The sequence below is a fragment of the Kogia breviceps genome, chromosome 15, assembly GCF_026419965.1.
Source record: "Kogia breviceps isolate mKogBre1 chromosome 15, mKogBre1 haplotype 1, whole genome shotgun sequence".
Lineage (NCBI taxonomy): Eukaryota > Metazoa > Chordata > Mammalia > Artiodactyla > Physeteridae > Kogia > Kogia breviceps.
In genome coordinates, this window is record NC_081324.1 from 47,043,870 (window position 1) to 47,068,173 (window position 24,304).

Sequence of the window (24,304 nt, forward strand, 5' to 3'; positions counted from 1 at the left end):
TAAACTCTAAATACTAAACTAAGATAAACATAAAGCCAGGAACAAATTAGCTGCAGAAAGCAAACCCCAAGTCTACAGTTGCTCCCAAAGTCCACCTCCTCAATTTTGGGATGATTCGTTGTCTATTCAGGTATTCCACCGATGCAGGGCACATCAAGTTGATCGTGGAGATTTAATCCTCAGCTCCTGAGGCTGCTGGGAGAAACTTCCCTTTCTCTTCTTTGTTCGCACAGCCCAGGGTTTCAGCTTCAGATTTGGCCCCGCCTCTGCGTGTAGGTCGCGGAGGGCGTCTGTTCTTCACCCAGACAGGACGGGGTTAAAGGAGCGGCTAATTGAGGGGCTCTGGCTCACTCAGACCGGGGGGTGGGGGGGGGGGGAGGGTCACGGATGCGGGGCGAGCCTGCGGCGGCAGACGCCGGCGTGACGTCGCACCAGCCTGAGGCGCGCCGTGCGTTCTCCTGGGGAAGTTGTCCCTGGATCACAGGACCCTGGCAGTGGCGGGCTGCACAGGCTCCCAGGAAACAAAAGAGGCAAGAAAAAGTCTCTTGCCTCTTCAGCAGCTCCAGACTTCTCCCGGACTCCCTCCTGGCTAGCCGTGGTGCACCAGCCCCTTCAAGCTGTGTTCACGCCACTCTGCGATCCAACCGAAGCCCGAAGCCCAAGCCTCAGCTCCCAGCTCCCAGACCCCGCCCTTCCTGGCGGGTGAGCAGACAAGCCTCTCGGGCTGGTGAGTGCTGGTCGGCACCGATCCTCTGTGCGCGAACCTCCCCGCTTTGCCCTCCGCACCCCTGTGGCTGCACTCTCCTCCGTGATTCTGAAGCTTCTCCCTCCTCCGCCACCCGCAGTCTCCTCCCGTGAAGGGGCTTCCTTTCCTCCTTCACAGCTCCCTCCTAGAGGGGCAGGTCCCGTCCCTATTTTTTTTGTCCCTGTTTTTTTTTTTTTCTTTTGCCCTACCCAGGTACATGGGGAGTTTCTTACCTTTTAGGAGGTCTGAGGTCTTCTAACGGCGTTCAGTAGGTGTTCTGTAGGAGCTGTTCCACATGTAGATGTATTTCTGATGTGTTTGTGGGGAGGAAGGTGATCTCCATGTCTTACTCCTCCACCATCTTGAAGGTCTCCTGGACATACTTTTAGAGACCAATTTATTATTTTCAGTGAAATAATAAATTATTATTTATTAATAATAATTGAGTGAGTGAATCTTGGATCAACTAAATTTTTTTGTGAGGTTACTTGCTGGACTTTCAGAAATTGTGTGCTGAATCTAAGAAATAGCCTACAAAGCTTAAGGACTGAGCTGTAAGCCTAAGAACTCTTTGCAGACAGTGCATTCATAGAGTCATCACTCCTCTTCCTAAGTGAAAAGGGTACATTTCTTTGGCTAATCATTTTCAGGACAATAATACGGTATTTGGTTTGGTAAATAGTCACATTCACTTCTTTGGACTAAATAGAGAGCACACGAGAGTTAAGCGGGGATACAGTGAATTCTTTATTAGCCTGGGGTGGTTAATTTTGATAACAGCCACTGGTTGCCAATGACCTCGATGGTACTCTCCTCGCTTAATCTCATTTAACCTTTTCAATATCTTGATGAGGAATATTGATTTATGAGCAATCTAAAACGTAAAGCAATGAATAAAGTTTTATGCCTGATAAGTGGCAGGGCTGTATTTTAATTTGACCCAAGAACCTGTTCTCTTAACCACTATGCCATCGACTAGTTTTGTGTTTAGCAGTCTGTGCTTCATTTTCTCCAGTTTTTCCTCCACCCTTGATAACTCTACTCTTCATTTCACAGTTCCAGAGTATAGTAATAGATGGTCCAAAATAGTATCATCTGATACTTAACTGAGTCTTTATGGTACTTCCAGCATTGTTCTAACTGCTTCCTTGTCTTTATTTTAAAGACAGAGAACAGAGCATTTATGTAATATAGTTAAGGAGGAAAACTAAGAAGGAAGTTATGATGTACAGAGTTGTGGCCCCTCAAAATCTGTATGTAAAAGTCCTAATCACCAGTACTGTGGAATGTGATTTTATTTGGAGATAGGGCCTTTATATGGGTAATTAAGGTAGGCTCTAATCCCATATGATTGGTGTCTTAATATGAAGAAATTTAGACACAGACAAGTATGGAGGGAAGACCACATGAAAACACAGGTAAAGATGCACCATCTACAAACCAAAGATCAAGGCTTCAGAGAAACTAACCTTGCCAATAGCTTGAGCTCAGACATCTAGCCTCCAGAATTATGAGAAAATACATTTCTGTTGTTATGGCAGTCCTAGTAAACTAATAAGCCTAGGATAAGGGTTTAGGGTAACATGGGGAATAAATTTATTCCACAATCCCTATGACTAACATTGACTGGAGATGTTATCAAAATAAGCAGAATTATTACTATCCAGGTGTATTAAGTCAACTGCTTTCCAAGCTCTTGCAACTTAGGCAGGAGAAACAGGTAAACAATAAAATTTAGGACATTTCTTATATCTGTTGACCGGTAAAGACTGCCAAGTGTTTGGTGCTTAGATCAAAAATGAAAATGGCTATCAGATAAAAATTAATAGATTGATAACAATTAATTACCAAGTAAAATGGCAGAAAAAATGTAAACATTGAATAACCAATGAGAATCAATGCCAAAAAGGAAGAATTTAACAAATGAGAAATGCCCAATGAAAAGACATGAAACGAAAACTGTTGTTATTGTTTGTTTCAAAAAAGGTCATTGCATTTATAGATAGGATTAAACTCTGAGGAAATACTCTCCCTTTCTTTGCCCTGTTCATTATTATAATGCATGGCCACTAGCATTCATCAGAACTGGATTTTCAAGGGGACTTTCCAGCATTACTTGAAAAGTTTGATTCATGGTTATTTATGTTTTTGATGGTAAGTAAGATAATTAACTTTGCCTTTTACCTGTGCAGTTTTTAAAAGAGCAGAGAATATTTCACCTGTGACATTTTCCATTTAGCCATCATCACCCCAGAGTAGAGAATTCCAAAGAGTGTCGCCAAACACTAGGTTCACAGGCTGTTAATAAAAATGGTATCTATTTACTTAGAACTCCCTTTTGAGAAATTTGCCTTGTATAACTAACTTGCATGGCCATACCAATAAAAGTTCATTTTTTTTCTTTTAACATCTAAAATGACAAAATCAAGAGTTTTAGTAACTTCATAAAATTATTTTAAAATTATTGTTTAGTCTATATTAAGATGAAAAGTCAACTGACTGGAAGGATCTGAGAGATAAGTTAATTAACTCAATTAACTATAAAGTTACAAGGATCTGAACTGACAGATTTAATCTGTAGCCAGCAAATAATAAGGATGTTGATAAGGATGATGATATGAATACGTGAGCATTTGTTGAGTATTTACTAGGTTTTAGGCCATGACCTAAAAGTTCTTAGAGGCTTTATGTGCTAATGGACACTGTGGAGCTCCAATTGTAGAATGTAGTATGAACCTTTTCTTAAAATTATTTCACCACGGAGATCCCTCTTTTCATAAACACGTAGTAAGACTAGTGCTTGGAAGAGAACAATTTGGGAACGATTATCTTAAGCTCACATTTGCCCTTATAATTAACATCAGCTTTATGTTGACTAACTGCTTATTAATAATTATGGAATTAACTCTTTCTGGGGACTAGAGAGGGTGCTGAATAAGCATCTTTTTTAAAAAAAAATTTTTTTATGTGTGTGCTAGGTGGGCCTCTCACTGTTGTGGCCTCTCCCGTTGCGGAGCACAGGCTCCGGACGCGCAGGCTCAGCGGCCATGGCTCACGGGCCCAGCCGCTCCGCGGCATGTGGGATCTTCCCGGACCGGGGCATGAACCCGTGTCCCCTGCATCGGCAGGCGGATTCTCAACCACTGCACCACCAGGGAAGCCCAATGAGCATCTTTTATCCTCTCAACAACATTTGGAAATACTCGTAACAAGTATATGAGTTAGTTATCTTTGCATAACAAGCCTACCAAACTTCAGTGGCTTAGAACAGTAACAACCATTTATTTAGCTCATGGGTCTACTGGTTAATGACTTAGACTGGACTCAGCTGGGTGGTTTTTCTGATCTTTGCTGGGCTCACTCTCATGGCTACAGGCAAATGCGTCTGCATAATGGGGCGGCTCTCTCGCATGCCTTGGGTCCCGGCAAGGGCAGTTGGACTCTCCTCCATGAGGTCTGTCATCTTTCAGGAGGCTAACCCAGGGTTGTTCACGTGGTGATTGCAGAGTTCCAAAAGATGACATGGAAGCATGTCATCTTGAGGCCTAGGATCAAAACTGGCACACTGTCACATTTTACAAGTCACAAATGCAGCCCAGCTGATGCAGAATTAGTTTTAGGTTGGTCTTTTAACTTTGTTTATAGTAAATTTTTTCCATGCATAAATATTTAAGTAGTAAAGTTTATCAGTTATTAATTTTTGGATTCTGGATTTGGTGTCATACTTAGACTTGTTTATTTGATAGTTTTTCCCTTAAAAATTTAAAAAATAATAAAATTTATATATTAAAAAACTTGAAGAAAATATGGGGAAATTTAAAAACTGATGGCAATAGGGGAGAGGATTCCTAAACTGAAAAGCAATGGAAGAAATCACCAAAAAAAACCCACAAAAAAACGCACAAAAATCAGCTCAACAGATTTGCCCTTATAAAAAACTAAAGCATGTGTCACTCTCAGCTGATGAAGTTGCCTTCTGTTTTACTAGGAAAATGAAAGCCAATCAGTAGGAAACGTTCAAGCTTCCACCACTATGTCTACCCATATACCAGCATCTATGTCCATATCTTTCCCCTCCTCCTGTCACTATGAATAAACGATCCATATTTTTATCTAAAGTCAAGTCTTCCATGAACCTAGTAGATCCTGAGGTTTCTTTCCAACTCAATATGTTGCTCCACTAAATCTTCCCTATTCTGAATCTTTTCCCCAATTATCTTTCTCATCAACATAGAAACCAGTCATATTACTCTCATCTCAAATCTCTCTCTCATCTAGCTTCCTCTCTAGCTACTGCTGCTCCTGTTTGCAGCAAAACTAAACCCAAGTGGTGTATTTGCTTGCTGTTTCCAACTCCTTTCCCCCTATTTTTCTCTCAAACCGATTCCAGGAGGCTTGCACTCAAACTCTTCCTGTCAAGGTAATTGACAACTTCCATGTCATTATATTCATGGCACGTCTGAATCTCAGTGACTGTTTTATCCAGTCAATCAATAGAATTTGCCCCATTGGTTATTCTCTCCTCTTCAAACTATCTCTTTCCCTTTATTACAGGAATCGTCTATCTTTCCTCCTCCTAAATGGCCATTTCTCAGACTCTTCTGCTGGTTGTCATTCCCTAGAGCTCAGACTTTGCTCCTCTTCTTTTTTATACCTACAGTCACTCTCTGAGTGATCTCATCTCATGGCCTTTTTTCTTTCACTTGACTATCTTAAGGACCATTCCATCCTTCTAGTTGCCCAGGCCAAAAATCTTAGAGTCATCACTGTCTTGTTTTCACCTTCTAAAACCTTGCCTTGAGTAAATCCTGTCAACTCTTTCCTAATGTATATCTAGGGTCTGACCATTCTGAATCAGTATCACCTTATTCTGTCTTTTGTTTGGATTATTGCAGTATCCTCCTAACCATGGTACCTGCTTCTACATATTTCCAATATGGCACCCGGAATGAGCCTATAAGTCAAATCATGGCACTTATGTATGTAAAATTTTGCAATGATCCATTTTTCATTCAAAGTGCATGCCAAGCTCTAACAATGGTGCACTAGGTTTTTCATTATCTGGGTCCCTATAACCTCTCTAACGGTGTCTCAACCTCAACTGATTCTAGCCACACCAGTATTTTTTGTACTCTTCCTTAAACATAACTGGCATATCTCATCTGTTGACTTTGCACTTGCTATTTCTTCTGCCTGGCTAGCCCCACCCCTCCCTTCAAGTTTTTGCTCAAACGTCATCCCCCCCGACCACCCTACTGAAAGTTGCAGTCGTCATCACTAGCATCTTTTACCTCCTCTGTATCACTTTTATCCATAACATTGCCATCTTCTAACATCATCAGTTAATTTTCTATCCGTTTGTTGTCTTTTCTAACAACAAACACCATCAGTTAATTTTCTGTTTGTTGTCTTTCTCCCTCCACTAGAATACAAACTTCATGAAGTCCAGGATTTTTGACTGTTGTGTTTTAGCTTCACAAAGGCCAGATTTTTTACTGTTTTGTTCATTTCTGTGTCACAGGGCTCAAAACAGTGTGCAACCCATAGCAAGAATTCAATGATTATTTCATGAATGAATGTCAAAAGGCACTCTGAACAATATTAAAATAGAAATAAAAATTGGGGAAATATTTTAAAATTTATAACTTATTACTATGTTTGAGATTTGTATATTGATGAATAAAAATACTAACATCCCTATTAAAAATAAGCAATCATATATGAAATGACAATTTACAAAAATAAAGTATATGTATAAGACCATGCAACCTCAGTATATAAAAAAACACAGATTACAATAATAAAATTTTATATTTTCTCATGAATTTGGCAGAGAGATAAAATTGTTAATATTCAATTTTATTTAGTTTGTGAAGAAATGGATCCTTTGATATATTTCTTATGAGCATCAGAAATCCTGTAAACAATTTTGTAATCCATGTAAAATAGCCTTTACATGGTATTTAAAGGTTTTGACCACAAAAGTCTACTTTTAGAGATTTATCTTAATGATTAGAGACACCTAGCAATGTATAAGAGAAAAACAAACAAACATATAAACCATCTAACTATGTACAATGGGGAATGGTTTAAAACATAACTATATAATTAAGTACTATACGGCTATTAAAAACATGTCATAAGATATTTACTGCAATAAGATAAAGTTTTCATAGCAATGAACGTGACCTTGAGTCTATCCATAAACTCAATCTTAAATTTAACCCTTACTCACAATCTGAATATATAATATAATCATAATCACAATTTTGCGAGAAAAATTTAAATGTCTATATGCATACATAAAATTGGAAGGCAATGCAATAGCATTTTTTTTTTTTTTTCAGTATGCGGGCCTTTCACTGTTGTGGCCTCTCCCGTTGCAGAGCACAGGCTCTGGACGCGCAGGCTCAGCGGCCATGGCTCACGGGCCCAGCCGCTCTGCGGCATGTGGGATCTTCCTGGACTGGGGCATGAACCCATGTCCCCTGCATCAGCAGGCGAACTCTCAACCACTGCGCCACCAGGGAAGCCCTGCGATAGCATTTTAACAGTGGTTGGTAGTACTGTTATAGCTCTAGGAGTCAATCTTATTTCCTATACATTTCCTAATTCTCTAAATATGAAAATGAGCACATATTTTTGATAATCATTCAAAACCAACACAATTTAAATAGTCTCAGTAAAAATAATTATAGTTCTGTGTCTTTTTTCCTAGTCAGCCGTAGATAGTCTTCTGTCTTCCTGCAGAGTATCTGCTTACAACACACTTCTCTGTATTGATGTACTGATTGTACTAAGTGGAATTTAAATTTCCCTCAGTGGGTAGGACAGGTATCTTATGAAACAAAAGCTGCCAGTATCTACATCTAATTTTTAATTAACTATGGTAATTCCTAGCCAGTACCAGCTGTTATCATGTTTCTTCAATTCTGTGCCTTGATAAATAGCTCAAGGAATGTTATATAAAAAACATAACATGCAAAAATCTTCTCACTTTTAAAATAAGCTTTGGAAATAAAACCTCTTTGAATTCCCACTTTCTTGAAAAGCTGTGACTGGATGCTTGTTGAGAATAACCAACACACACCACACACACACACACACACACACACACACACACACCCTACACACCTGGAACATTTTTTTCTTCCATAACACATTTTAATATCAGATTAAATCACTCTTCAAATATAAATGAAAACTCTTGGGGAAAGTACAATTATTGTTACCCTCATTTGATTTCAAAAGAAACATCTCTCAGTAGAGTGGCTCATTCTTGAACTTTTATTAGATACTTGATCTAGTTCATGCCTGATTGGCTGGCTTGGACTCCTGCTGCTATTTGCTTCTAATCTGAAGTTGCCAATCTCATTCCTCTCATTTCAAGGTCTCTTGTTTTCTGAAGGTTATGTAGTGACTCGGGAGTGGGGATTTGCAACTAAGATGTTCCAGTCTGGGCTAAACGTTTCTCATAACCATAAGTGGACCCGAGCACAACTGAGAGATATCGCTCCTCCATTACAATTCCATGCTACAATTCTTTTTTTTTTTTTTTTTTTTTTTTTTTTTTTTTTTTTTTTTTGTGCTACGCGGGCCTCTCCCTGTTGTGGCCTCTCCCGTTGCGGAGCACAGGCTCCGTGGCCATGGCTCACGGGCCCAGCAGCTCCACAGCATGTGGGATCTTCCCGGACCAGGGCACGAACCCGTGTCCCCTGCATCGGCAGGCAGAATCTCAACCACTGCGCCACCAGGGAAGCCCTACAATTCTTTTTGAAGGATCTTCAAGTAAGCTGAGGAGGGTGAAAAAAGTGATCATAAAATTTTGCTTTAAAGTTGCTATAAAACATAAATAGATGAATAGATAGATAAATTTAGTCCATTCAACCAAAATTTATTGAGCACTTATAGATAGTTTTTAAACTCTTCCCATCATGGAAACAAAGGCTATCAGTCTATTTGTAAAACCTGAATACATTTAAGTTAGACTATATAAACAGAATATATTAAAAATTTTCGATTTTATGACTACAAATGTTGGAAGTTATCTTCAGTGCTATAGGGGTGCTGTAGAGCTTTGTGAGACAGAGGGTCCTCAAGAACAGGGGTTGTGCTTATTTCACCCATGTGTCCTAGCCATGCGGTGTATGGGACAAACACTTTGTCCAAAGGATGCTTGGAAGATAAGAAGCAAAGAGGCTACTTTTGGTTTTTAGACCAATTCCCTCTTATAGTTGAACTATAGTAACTTGAGATGTTTACATTTAACCCCTGCCCATATTTGGCTTGTTGGCCAGATATATAGGGATATTTCTGTTGCTCAGTAAAGTTTTTCTGAAGGCCTACCATACATACAGTAAGTCCCCTACATCTGAACCCTCAAGTTGCAAACTTTCAAAGATGCAAACATGCGTTCTATCAACGTCAGCCATGAATGAAATTGCAGCTTGCCCTCCGTCTCCTACTGCTAACGACACTTCAGTGCTACCATCTCCAACCTCCTCTGCCTCCTCCAGTCAGTAACTCTTCTTGCCTGTTCACTCGATGCCAGCCCCTGTATGCCAGCTGTTGTACTGTACTACTGTACTTTTCAAGGTACTGTACTGTAAGATTAAAAATATTTTCTTTATTTTTTGTGTTTGTTTTTTATGTATGATTTGTGTGAAAAATATTATAAACCTCTTATAGTACAGTACTATATAGCCGATTGTGTTAGTTGGGTACCTAGCCTAACTTTGTTGGACTTAACGAACAAATTGGACTTATGAACATGCTCTCAGAATGGAACTTGTTCGTATGTAGGGGACTTACTGTATATCAAGCATTTTATCTTAGCAAATAATATCAATATCTGTCACTTAAAGTAATATCAGGGCAATCCCTAAAATCTGCGTTAGGTAAATAGCAAGAACACCATTTTGGCTTTTAGGTGAAAAAACTCAGAAAAGTAAAGAAGCAGAGAGAAAATATAATCTATTCTTGGCTTTCATTCATTCATTTATTTAGTGCCCACTTTATAAGCCAAACTCTGCTGAATGCTGACAATATAATAAGACAATCTGGGGGACTTCCTTAGTGGTCCAGTGGTTAAGAATCTGCCTTCCAATGCAGGGGTCGCAGGTTTGATCCCTGGTCAGGGAACTAAGATCACACATGCCGCGAGGCAACTAAGCCTGCAGCACAACTACTGAGCCTGTGAGCCTCAACTAGAGAGAAGCCTGCATGCCTCAACTAAGACCTGAGGCAGCAAATATATATATATATATACATATATATATAAACAAAATCTAATGTGGTCTCTGCTCTACCAGATAGTGGAGAATAAGACATTAATCAAATAAGTACAGAAATACATAAACTGGTGATAAGCATCAGGAAAAAGTTGAGGATGCTGAGAGTGTGTGCAGTGGTGGATCTGGCCTGTGCTGGAGGGTCAGGAAAGGCTTCCTTGAACAGAGATCCGAATGGTAAGTAGAGTTCACTCCGTGAGGGGTCGTGGAATATTCAGGCAAAGTAAGAGCAGCAGGAGAAAAAGCTGTGATTTGGGGTGGGCTGGGGGGGTGGGGAGGGGACCATCATCATAGCTGGGGAAAATGGAAGAAGGCCAATGGGAATGAAGCACCAAGAACAGTGAAAGGATGGTGTGAGATGAGCTGAAGGGGTAGGTGGGGCAAGATCAGGGAAGCACTGGGAGGCCATATTAATAGGAAGCAATTGGGGTGTTTTAAAAGGCAAGGTGTAGGGAAAAGCAGAGGATAGAGGATGAGGCTGTGGTGATTGCAATATAATTCAAATTGTGCTTCGAAAATATCACTCTGACTCCAAAGTGAGGACAGATTGAAGTAAGAAGTAGTTTATGTGAGATGATCCATTAGGAGGCTGTCTGAGATTCAAGATGGGATGTGATGGTGGCTGGAGTTGGGTGGTGGTAGAGATAAAATGAATCCTTTGAGGTCTCCTGGGGATTTTGAAATGAGATCTTCAAAATAAAAAGTTCAAAATTTAGATAAGCAGTGAAATTCTGGGAGAGAAAATGTCATGTTTATGTGACCAATTGTAGCAGTTTACTTCTACTGTGAGGTAATTCTTGTCATCCTTTGGAAAGATTGATTATTAGGAAAGAAACTCAACTACCTATAAAATATGATAAGTTCAATAAGACAATGGAGCCAGATGGGCTTTCAGCTTAATTTTGACAAAGTTATGCCTGATGTGCATAGCTTTTTTTTTTCTTATACTTTTTAATGATATTTTGCAATCTGGGAAGTTACCAGAGTCAATAAGAAAGGCCATAGTGAAGCTTCCCAAGAAGCTAAGCCAAACTGAGTTTTAAATCATGCATGTTGCTTGCGTTATTTTATTTCAGTTTAACTACCACAGATAGCATTCTAACATGAAATTATTACTGAAATCATAGGTACTAGGAAAGGCGGTTTTCCTTAAAGAACAACACTCCTTATTATATATGCTGTTTTGGTTACACTGTTGAATTTCGGTGACAATCAGGAAGATTTTGACTGAATGAATTGTTTGTTAAAGGTTAGACTGTGGCTTTGTGAGAGAAGCATATTAGTATTATCAACTTTCAAATACTGTATAACCATATAATAAAAAAGTAATGGAAAAAGAAAAAAAATCTGTAATCACAATTTTCTAATACCCAAACTGTTTTCATTTACTCATGTTTTATTTAATAGTTTTGCATTGATATAGTCACAGTAAAGAGGTAATTTATGTTATGTAACATTGTATGATAAATGTATTCCCATGTTACTATATTATGTTAAAGAAATATTTTAACAGCATAGTATCCTATTAAGTCAGTGATCTAAAATGGATTTAACTATTCTCTTATTGGACATATAAGTTTTTATTTTCCAATTTAATATTAACATCATAACTTGCACTGAATATCATGCTGTACGTTGGTATCATCCTTTCTTTTGTAATTTTTTTTAAAGGATACATTCCAACAGCTTGAAAATCTTGGCAAAAGATTTTCATGTATCTCAAAAATGTATGTATCTCAAAAATGTTGAGATACATTCTCTACTTTCTAACTTAAACTGCTACTAGTGAGACATAAGTATATAACAGGGCTGCATATGATTATTTTTAAGTTCTAATAATTTAATAGAGAGTTAGTGATACACCACTTTAATTGTCATATCTTTGATGAGATGAGATTACTAGTCTTCAAATTTTGCCTACAATCTATATCTCCCCTGTGGGATGACCGTAGCTATAGCCTTCTTCACTTTATCTGTTGGTAATGTTATTAATTTGTATGAACTCAGCTTGTAGGATAAGTACTGAGAAGAAAAACAGGAAATAATAAACTTTTTTTTTTCTTTAATATTTTTCCCTTTAAAACTTCTTCCATACCCCTCTCAGTTCTGTGGTGAACCAGTGGAAATTTCTCCATTCCCATTCTAGCCTGCACTATCCTCTGATCAATGTGACCCCCTTTCCCCTTTCAGTCATGCTTGCCCACTAACTTTTCTCAGGATACCATAATGAATCTGAAGAAGAGTAAACAGATGTTATTAATACAAAATGAGGGAGGAATAGTTTTGTGCAAATTTGAAAGCAAAAGAAGATGAAGAGTGTATGGAATATAAATGGAGCTTGTGAAGCACCTGGTGCTTTGCTCCCAGGAAAGGGTGAGACATGCAGGGAATGGAGACCTCTCCCCACGCAGAGTTGTTCTGCCATCTGCTCTCTGCAGGTGCACCTGGCAACTTTTTTCCTGCCAAGATTATGTTAAGAGAATCACAAAATAAATTTTTGACCACCCCGAAGAATGGTGGTGTCAATTACAATGTATATTAAAAATACCAAAATTCTAGATTCTTCTTGGTAGAGAAAAATAATAAATAAAATGATCATTTGGAAACATTCTGAATTTTTGTTTGAATGCTATAGAGATTGGCCCTGACTAGATCTCTTTAAGAACACTGAATTGCTAATTTTTCTAAGGAATGTACACACACACACTTTATTTTATGTCTATGATTTTGATACACCCATCAATAATTAGCAAGTGAACATAGATATGTTTTCATTGTAATTATGTGTGAACTTAAAAGCCTCTAATATCTAGAGGTTCTTATCACATTAAAAATAATTTGCTGATTAATGCAAAATCACAGATTGTATTTGCATTTTTGAGTTTTCCCCCCCAAAATCACAATCCTTTTTGGGGCATTCAAACATTCCCTACTGAGGATCACAGACTTCAAGGATCATACTCTGTCAAGAATGTGGTAAAAGACCATTTTGGCTATAGGTGTAATAGTTTTTAAGGGTCAAGAGAATAGTACAACATATTTGGCCTATGAAATTATATGGTTGGAATCACTATTTATGGCTGCTATAGCCTCATGAAATGTATTTCTTAAATAATAAGATTTGAGAGTCAAAATGACTCCTTGATCCATAGGTTGCAGAATGGGTGTTGTGTTAGCAGGCATGAAAACAACACGAATCTCATTGTACATCTCCATCAGAGCTCTTGGGTGACCAGGTGCATTGTCGGTGAGCAGTAATATCTTAAAAGAAGTCTTTTCTCTGAGCAGTTGGCCTCAATTGTGGGCTTAAAATATTCAGTAAACCATGTTGTTAACAGCTGTGCTGTCATCCAGGATTTGCTATTCCATTTATAGGGAAAAGGCAGAGTAGATTGAGCACAATTCTTCAGGGCCCTAGGATTTTCAGAATGGTAAATGGGCATTGGCTTCAACTTCAAGTCACCAGCTGCATTACCTCCTGACAAGAGAGTGAGCCTGTCCTTTGAATCTTTGAAGCCAGGCATTGACTTCTCCTCTCTACCTATGAAAGTCCTAGATGGCATCTTCTTCCAATATAAGACTGTTTTATTTACATTGAAAATCTGTTGTTGAGTGTAGTCACCTACATTCATTATCTTAGCTAGATTTTCTGGACCACTTGTTGCAGCTTCTACATCAGTACTTGCTGCTTCACCTTGTACTTTGATATTATGGGGATGGCTTCCTTCCTTAAACCTCATGAAACAACCTCTGCTAGCTTCAAGCTTTTCTTCTGTGGCTTCCTCACCTCTCTCAGCCTTCACAGAATTGAGGAGAATTAGGGCCTTGCTCTGGATTAGGCTTTGGCTGAAGGGAATATTGTGGCTGGTTTGATCTTCTAGCCAGACCACTCATACTTTCTCCATATCAGCAATAAGGCCATTTTGCTTTCTTATCATTTGTGTGTTCACTGGAGTAGCACTTTGAATTTCCTTCAAGAACTTTTCCTTTGCATTCACAACTTAGCTAACTGAATGACACAAGAGGCCTAGCTTTTGCATGCCTTCCCCACTCAGTTTAATAATTTCTAGCTTTTAATTAAAAATGAGAGACGTGTAACTCTTCCTTGCACATGAAGACTTAGAGGCCACTGTAGGATTATTAATTGCCTTAATTTCAATATTATTTTGTCTCAGGGGATAGGGAGGCCTGAGGAGAGGGAGAGAGATGGGGGAATGCTAGTTGGTGGAACACTTAGAACACACACAACATTTATCAATTAAGTTCACTATCTTACACGGACATGGTTAGTGGTACCCCAAAACAATTACTATAGTAACATCAAAGATCACTGATCACAGATTACCATAACAAACATAATACTAGTGTAAAAGTGAGAATTACCAAAATGTAACATAGAGACACAAAGTGAACAAATGCTGTTGGAAAAATGGTGCTGATAGACTTGCTCCACACAGGGTTGCCACAAACCTTCAATTTGTAAAAGAACACAGTATCTGCAAAGTGCAAAAGGATTAGATGACCACTAATGCCTTTTTTTTTTTAGGTTTAAATTTTTTTTTAACATCTTTATTGGAGTATAATTGCTTTACAATGGTGTGTTAGTTTCTGCTTTACAACAAAGTGAATCAGTTATACATATACATATGTTCCCATATCTCTTGTGTCTCCCACCCCTCTAGGTGGTCACAAAGCACCAAGCTGATCTCCCTGTGCTATGCGGCTGCTTCCCACTAGCTATCCACCCTATGTTTGGTAGTGTATATATGTCCGTGCCACTCTCTCACTTCGTCACAGCTTATCCTTCCCCCTCCCCGTATCCTCAAGTCCATGCTCTAGTAGGTCTGTGTTTTATTCCCGTCCTACCCCTAGGCTCTTGACATTTTTTTTCTTAGATTCCATATATATGTGTTAGCATATGGTATTTGTTTTTCTCCTTTTGACTTACTTCACTCTGTATGACAGACTCCAGGTCCATCCACCTCACTACAAATAACTCAATTTCATTTCTTTTTATGGCTGAGTAATATTCCATTGTATATATGTGCCACATCTTCTTTAGCCATTCATCTGTTGGTAGACACTTAGGTTGCTTCCATGTCCTGGCTATTGTAAATAGAGCTGCAATGAACATTGTTGTACATGACTCTTTTTTAATTATGGTTTTCTCAGGGTATATGCCCAGTAGTAGGATTGCTGGGTCGTATGGTAGTTCTATTTGTAGTTTTTTAAGGAACCTCTATACTGTTCTTCATAGAGTGGCCGTATCAATTTTCATTCCCACCAACAGTGCAAGAGTGTTCCCTTTTCTCCACACCCTCTCCAGCATTTATTGTTTCTAGATTTTTTGAGGATGGCCATTCTGACCAGTGTGAGATGATATCTCATTGTAGTTTTGATTTGCATTTTTCTAATGATTAATGATGTTGAGCATTCTTTCATGTGTTTGTTGGCAATCTGTATATCTTCTTTGGAGAAATGTCTGTTTAGGTCTTCTGCCCATTTATGGATTGGGTTATTTTTTTGTTATTGAGCTGCATAAGTTGCTTATAAATTTTGGAGATTAATCCTTTGTCAGTTGCTTCATTTGCAACTATTTTCTCCCATTCTGAGGGTTGTCTTTTGGTCTTGTATATGGTATCCTTTGCTGTGCAAAAGCTTTTAAGTTTCATTTGGTCTCATTTGTTTATTTTTGTTTTTATTTCCATTTCTCTAGGAGGTGGATCAAAAAGGATCTTGCTGTGATTTATGTCATAGAGTGTTCTGCCTATGTTTTCCTCTAACAGTTTGATAGTGTCTGGCCTTACATTTAGGTCTTTAACCCATTTTGAGTTTATTTTTGTGTATGGTGTTAGGGAGTGTTCTAATTTCATACTTTTACCACTAATGCCATTTTTAAGTATAAAATTCAATGCTTCGATCATGTACTTATTAAATTATGAAATAATATGATTGCTTCATAAATAAAAGTGACAATCAGGTAGGACTTTTTTTTAAACCCTGATTATTTTATTTTTTCAGTTTTTGAGGAATAGCTGGAAGATCATCTTCCTGGAGTTTTAGATGGGCTAAATTTAAAATAGATTTATCTGCATTCAGAGATGATGTCATAAATGACTAGATTATATATTGATGCATCGCTTATTTTCTTTCTTTCTTTCTTTTTATTTATGGCTGCATTGGGTCTTCGTTGCTGCGCGTGGGCTTTCTCTAGTTGCAGTGAGCGGGGGCTTCTCTTGTTGTGGAGCACTGGCTCTAGGCACACGGGCTTCAGTAGTTGTGGCATGGGGGCTCAGTAGTTGTGGCTCACAGGCTCTAGCACACAGGCTCAGTAGTTGTGGAGCACAGTTGCTCTGCAGCATGTGGGATCTTCCCGGACCAGGGCTCAAATCCATGTCCCCTGCATTGGCAGGCAGATTCTTAACCACTGTGCCACCAGGGAAGTCCCTCACTTATTTTCTTTACACTTTTAACCCACTCATCTTCAGCATTCATAGGCTTTAACACTAAGCATACTAAGTGTGAATCCATATACCCTTTTAAAAAGGATCCTACGTGCAGTTTTTACATAATTATAAATCTTATCTCTGGAAGGGAACATAATACAATAATCTCCTTTCCTAAACTTTAGCTACAGGATTTACTTATTAATACAATAATCTCCTTTCCTAAACTTTAGCTACAGGATTTACTTATTAATCTGTTGGGCTCTACTCTAAAACTACAATATTTGTAGATTCAAAAGTTACTCCCTACTTTGTCAAGAACTCAAATTGTTTCTTTCTAACATTCTTTCAAGACGTGGTTCTGTAATAGCCATCTTCAGACAGGGAGTCACTGAAGACACTTAGAGGAATTTTCTCTGGGCAGGAACAGTGCCCTTCCATCAGAAGTGTGCAGAGAAGGGCACTGGAGCCTTGTTCTCATAGAGAAACCAATCAGAGAATTCATGTTCAGAATGCGTCTAGGACCCATGGCTGTAATGAAATGTCTTGGTACTTCATTTCTCATTCAAAAATCAAGCGAATATCAATTCTTTCTGGGTCACTGTAACTTTTCTATCAGAATAGTAAGAACTATTTCCCAACGTTAAGGAAAAGTGAACATTCAAAATACGCCCAGGTTGTTTATGTCTTTTCCCTACCTAGGTCTTCTTTGTGGTAGACTCTGAACAGAATAAAGATATGTTGATGATTTTGAGTCTGGCTCAGCCTGTATAAAAAAGCCTTAATTTTCTTTTTGAGGAACTTGGGTATACTACCAAATTCCATTGAAAGATATATTCTTTTAATAATACCAAAAACCTCTCTTAAAATAACATGCTTCAGCACTTCTAGGACAGATACATTTTGTTTGTTTTGTTTTGTTTTGCGGTACGCGGGCCTCTCACTGCTGTGGCCTCTCCCGTTGCGGAGCACAGGCTCTGGACGCGCAGGCTCAGCGGCCATGGCTCACGGGCCCAGCCGCTCCGCGGCATGTGGGATCTTCCTGGACCGGGGCACAAACCCGTGTCCCCTGCATCGGCAGGCGGATTCTCAACCACTGCGCCACCAGGGAAGCCCATAGGACAGATACATTTTGAAAGGAGATGAACCAAAGGTCAATTCTAAGTTACTTCCTCACCAGTGCCTCTATTTAGCTAGGAAAGCATCTCAACCCCTCCCCATCTGACCACACCAACTATTAAAACACCTAGAGTGTATACTCCAATAAAGATGTTTAAAAAAAATGAGAATAGCCATTATTAAAAAAAAAAAACACCTAGAGTGTATATGTTTTAGATACATAATACTTTGCACACACTCAGGTAATAAGTGAAAGTTACAGAAGCTTCTACTGCACTCAGGCTCAGAGTAGAGCAAGTAGTTGCACAATGTAAAGCTTAACAACACCACCAGACAGTGTTAGATGACCCACTACTGTGTGCTTTACAAGCCTGCTTTGGTTTCTGGAGCTCAAGAAAAAATGCACACACAATAAAAACATCTAGGAACACGATTCAAGGTTAGTAAAAAAATAAATTAAATTAAATAAAGTCTCTGGTCTTTTAGAGCAGCAGTGACAGGTTCTGACCTGGGGTATAGGATGGCAGAGGAAGGCCAGGGCTGCCAGACATTTAACAGCTGTTCCTGGGACTTCCCTGGTGGTCCAGCAGTTAAGACTCTGTGCTTCCACTCTCAGGGGCACAGGTTCGATCCTGGTTGGGGAACTAAGATCCTGCATGCCATGTGGTGAAGACAAACAAACACCAAAAAACAACTGTTCCTGTGCCACCCAAAGGGACAGCTGGGACACAGACTGGTGAGTGAATCTGCTGGCTACTTTATATGTCTCTAAAGAGAGTGGCAAAAAGCAAAGGCATGACCTGGATAACTTCACGATTACAAGTAATTAATTAATAGAATTTGGTCTCACCCACCCCTCATTTTTGGCTTCCAAAAACAACTGTGAGTCTGTTTTTCTGAATTATTAAGAAAAAAAACCCATACAATTTTGGACCTGAGTGGGAATTTAGAGATTTTTACCAATCCAACTGTCATGGGTTGAAATCCATCCCTCCACATTTTATATATTGAAGTCTTAATCCCCTAGAAGATCACATTTCAGAATGTGATCTTACTGGAAAATAGGGTCATTACAGATGTAATTAGTTAAGATGAGGTCATTAGGGTGGGCCTTAATCCAATGTGACTGGTGTCCTTATAAAAAGAGAAAATTTGGACACTTGAGACAGACGTGCATAGAGGGAAGATAATGTGGAGACACAGCAAGAAGACAGCCATCCACAAGCCAAGGAGAGAGTTCTGGAACAGACCCTTCCCTCACAGCTTGCAGAAGAAACCAGCCCTGCTGATATCTTGACTTCAGACTTCTGACTTCCAGAATGGGAGACAATACATTTGTGCTAAGTCCCCCAGTTTGTGGTACTTTGTTATAGCAACCCTAGAAAATATGTATATATTTTTTATACAGTAAGTCCCCTACATATGAACCTTCAAGTTGCAAATTTTCAAAGATGTGAATGTGCGATCACACGTCCAACCACGTAAGTTATTTCACGTGTCTGGTGCACATTGTCAAGTGTGTGCGTCCTCTACAAGTGGTTGTACTGTACTGTAAGATTAAAACCGTTTTATTTTTTGTGATTGTTTTTTATGTACTATTTGTGTGAAAAATATTATAAACCTATTACAGTACAATACTATATAGCCGATTGTGTTAGTTAGGTACCTAGGCTAACTTTGTTGGACTTATAAGCAAATTGGACTTAGGAACGCGCTCTCTGAACGGAACTCGTTCATATGTAGGGGCTTATTTTAGTTAAAGAAATTCTTACAGAAGTAGAGGCACTTGCTGAAAGTGGCACGGATAGCTTTGAGGAGAGCTGGTAGTGGTTTGTATCTAGAGATTTAGATCAGGTCCTTCCCACATCACCTTTCCTCACAGACAATCCCCTTCATTTGCTACTCAAGCCCTGTCCAAACATGCTTCTGACAAAATTCCTTAGTAGAATACAGTAACAGAAATGGTCTCCTCTGATGCACTGAATTTCGGAGGATTATTTGAGGGCAATTTATGTCACCATTTGTGTCTTTCTATCTCCTTTGCAAAAACAGATGTTCCTTATAGACCATTATTTAGTATTCACATTTTTCTGGGGCTTTGTAGAGACACTCTTTTCTCTGGTTGAGCAATAAAAAGCTGTGTTCATCATGCACTTAGCTACATAGCAAAGTTTAAATTTGAATCTAGAGAAATTATAATCATCTGCGCTTGTTATCTAGTTGAAGGAACCAAACTGTACTCCACTCCTGTGGAGATAAGAATAGCTATTCCCTTTGCCTACAGGACACAAACCTTAAGAAATCAGACCGAAGGTAGGAGCAGAAATTGAAAGAACAGTGGCAGGCTGGCAGAAATGGAAACTCGCTTCGATCCCTGACCCACTCAGAGATAGCTCACATTAGTGCATCTTGGTGTTTATAGAAAACCCAGAGGCTATTCATTTTAAAGGTCTTGATGAAAACCAGACTCACCAGAGTGATAACATTGATGAGCATCAGTGTCCCTTCAGCTGAAACTTTGCAGATAAAGATTAACCTTCTCTCATAAGAGAAATAGCAAGAAAAACGGTTCACGGAAGAAGGCTAAGTGATCACTGTTATCCAGGAAAGTCTCAGTGAGCCTTGTAAGCCTTATCATTACTTAATTAGGAATTACCTGGAGGGAAACGTATAATTTCTGTAATTGAACCAACATGGTTGGCTGTTTGACCTGTGTATTTTCTTTGTATTAAAAATAATCACCGATCTGATAACTGTTTGCTATCAGCATAAGATAAGCCCTAATGGATACCGAGAGGCGAAGGGCTGGTGCATTTGTAAAAGGAGGAGGGAGTAATTAGAGGAGAGGGATGGGCGTGCCTCACTGAGCAAATTACATTTCCCAGCCAATGCTGGGGCCTATCAAATATCCCCGTGTGAAAGAACAGGCACTTCATGCCACCTAACCATCCTGGCAAAGAGCAGAACGTTCCCACCAGGATTTATTTATGGCTAAATCAACTGTACCTTAAAGGGATAGTTTTTCAAACAGTTTTGCTCTTGCAGGAGGGTTCATGCATCAGTGGCCATCCTGAAATCCGAGAAGCAAGGTGTTTTAAGTTCCTTCAAATCCAGGTCATGGATAATGTTATTCTCCTTTCTCCCATTTCCCAATGCTGTGCAATTTATGTGGCTTGGGATTTCTAATCATTGAGGATCCAGTCTGGATGGGGATGAGGTAGTTATCTAAGCCGTGGAAATTAGTGTTGCTTCAGGTGACAAAGGTCATCTGTTTCTGATCTTTTATTATGTGCCTGGGGGGGGGGTTAATACAATTACACACTGCTGTTTCCTTTGTTGTTGTTTTAAGAATTTTACTGAGTCAAGGGAGGTAACTTGGGAGACAGAAATTGTGTATTCAAGAAAGGTGCTTATAAAACAAAACTCACGTTTCTACCTGTGCGTGTTTAACTCACCCTTAGAGGGATAAAAAAGCAAGAAAGTAAAAGAGTTGTGGCTGCTCCTTGATTTTTAGTGAACTGCAGCAAAGCAGCGTCAAGCAGGAAAGATGGATGAACACTGGGCAGGCGCAGGGGAGTCGTGGCCGGCTGAAAGCCACAGTAGCTGCTGGGGCAGCCAGGCAGGCCGTGATGAGGAAGGACATGGCCTCTCCAGAGTGAAAATTCTGGGCTGCCCAGGAATTCCTCAGTCAGAGCCAGACTCTGGAAATAGCAGCTACAGCTGCAGATCAAAGGAGTTTTCCAAGTGCACAGCACAAAAGGTGGTGCTGGTTAGATGCTGGGGGTTTTTGCTGTCATGTCATCATCTTCTGTCAAGGGAGCGTGTACAAAGAAAAAGGCAAGGTGTGTTTTCTTGTTTTTGTTTAGTTTTGTTTGTGTGAAAGTGAAACGGGATGATGATTGCTTCTCGTACCTATGTGGGAATTACAGGAAGTTGTTCGGTCCATAGGATTAAGAAGAACAAAGAAGTTAGCATAACCTAAATAGCTCTACACTGGGGGAGTTTTCCTGAGCCCCACAGACAATGATATTAGCCGAAGACACACACAGGTACCTATATGCTTGCCTGCTTGCGCCCCCCCCTACTCACAAGCATACCCTATAAAGCCAACAGCAGCAGGAAGACTTCTATGGAGGGCCTGAGAAGGTGGCGTGAGCTTACACCCAGGGGAAACAACCATATTAGCTTTGAGCCTAACTAGAGGAAAGGAATTGGGCTTCTCAAGCAGAAGCACAGGACAGAAGTGACTGGAGACACCTCTTAATACACTTGTGATTCAGCCTCCATATCTGTCCTTGTCAGGAAATGTCCATAATGGGAATGGCCTCCCTAGACGTCACACCTCTGTGCAGTATACAACCACAGTGTCCTTACATGGTGGGCCTGAAAATGGTCCTCATGTGTCTCTCAGCCATGATTCAGGATAGACATTTTATGGAAGAAGTGTCTTAAGATGAATGTGGAACCAGGGAAAGAAATGAAAAATTCTTTCTTGCATGCTGCTGGTGTGCTGTTATCATCTATAAGGTTATTTTCTTTCTTCCCCACTAGAGAGTGATATACTCTTGTACCCATTTATTCTCTTTTATCTCCCTAGACCCAGTGCCAGCGCATAAATTCACTGAATGAAAGAATTCCATCAATCATGGTGGAAAAAAATCAGGTTAAATTAGTTACTTTGAATGAATACCATGTGCTCTTCCTGACAAAAATGTATTGCTGTATCTCCTACCTGCCTCTGCCATAACCAGTAAAACACTCGAGCTTTGGTCAGTCTTTCAAGAGAACCTTAAGAAGTTAGAAATCACAGAGTTATCACTAAGAGGAAATACCCTCTTCTTAAGTGACCACTTTAGAGGATCCTTAAGTGGGTTCCAGTAAAAGAAGACAGTGTTCACAGTTAAATACAAGTCTCCAAAATTGACAGGTTGTCTCCAAGTATATTTGTTTGCCTGGAAGCAGTTTCACTGTAGTAGTTTGCGTTTGGAATTTTTTAATGGGGATTGTATCCTTTAGGTCCAAATAAAAAACTAGAAAATATCCATGCTGTGTTGTTGGGCTTAGTAAATGCATAATTAGGATGTAAATCAACATTTTAGATCTGACGGCAGGTTTTTCTAGACAGGCATGATTAGGAGGCGTGAGGAATTTGGAATGCTTCCTTTTAGACAATACAATTATTTTTCTCTGGTTTACCCTGCTGTCCTGACCACATCCAAACCTATAACTTCATACATGCAATAAGTAATTACTATTTATGGTACCTGCTTTGTGAAAAGTTTTATAGTAAGCCCTAGGTGCTGGGTTGGTTTTACCTGAGAGACAGTGTCTCTGAATATCACTGTGCTTTATGTATTCCTAAGGGCACTTTTGTAGCTTTTGTGTTGACTTTAGAAGCTAATCTCATCATAAAATTGTACTCCTCTGTAAGAGAGTTTTATCTTAGGGCTGTATGAAGATCCGTGAATGGAGATGTCTTGTAGACTATTGCACATTTGGGTCTGATTCTCGGCATAAAGTTTGAGAATAAAAGTATGGGTAGAGACCTATTGTATTTTGCTTTTACCGTTGTTCTTTTTTTCAACAAATATATGTTTAGTATTCACTAAATACATGTAAGTACAAGTATTATAAGTACTGAACAAAAATAGTCTTGATCTTTGCACTCATAGAGTTCACAATCTGGCAGGGAAGAGGGACATCACACAAATAATGTCAAGTGTGAAGAGTGTTACCACAGGGTAAGAATAAAATCCCATAAGCAAGTTACAAGGGAACCTAATTTAGTATTCTGAAGAGAGAGTGTCACAGGAGACCTGGTATGTCTGGGGATAGTAACAATTTAGCAAAGACCTCAATGAGCTTCCAGGGTGAGAAAGACATTATTCTCCACTTGACAACATACATTTTTAAGGGAATTCCACTTTTTTGCTCAGACGGTGGATGGGGATATTTTGAAATTAGGGAAGATAAGGCTGTACAGGCTTAGTGTAAGTCAGCCACGATCCACACTCTCTGGGTCACATCACCATTTTCCTGAAGCCAGGGATATAGTGAGAATGTTCTGATTGATAAGATAGAAAGGGAAATCTGCTGTGGGGCTAATAAAGAGGAGCAGAATTGTTGACCTCTGCTTGTCCTTCTTGATTGGGACACTGGTGTCAGGTCTTGTGACTGGACCTGTTCCGTGTCAGGTGGCTGGGGGAAGGCCACCACTGGCCTGCTGGGTCATTTAGCTCCAGATTCCAGTCAGGTGAGCTAATTAAATCTATTTATTGATGAAACCATTGTGGTTATGAATGCCTGAAAGCATTCATAAACCAGGTAAAGGAGAGCTTAGGAAACTAAATAGACATTAATGAAGGCCCAAAGGTGAAAGAGCATGTAGTCTAACGATAGAGATAAATTCAATATAATGTAGGGTTCCTGCAAAGTTTTTGGTAATATAATGAAAATGGAAAATTCTGTCTGGTACAAAATAACTAATGCTGGATGATTATATCCTCCTCCTTCTCTTGGCCTTCTTCCCTCTTTTTCTCCTTCTTTCTTCCTCTTCCTTATTCCTACTCCTCTCCTTTATCTCTGTCCCTCATTCTCCTTCTCCTCTCATGTCTCCCCTTCCTCCTCCTCTCTCCCTCTATACCTCTCACTTCTTCCTCTCCTCTTTCCCTTCCACTAAAACTGAGCTCAGGAGAAATTCAGAT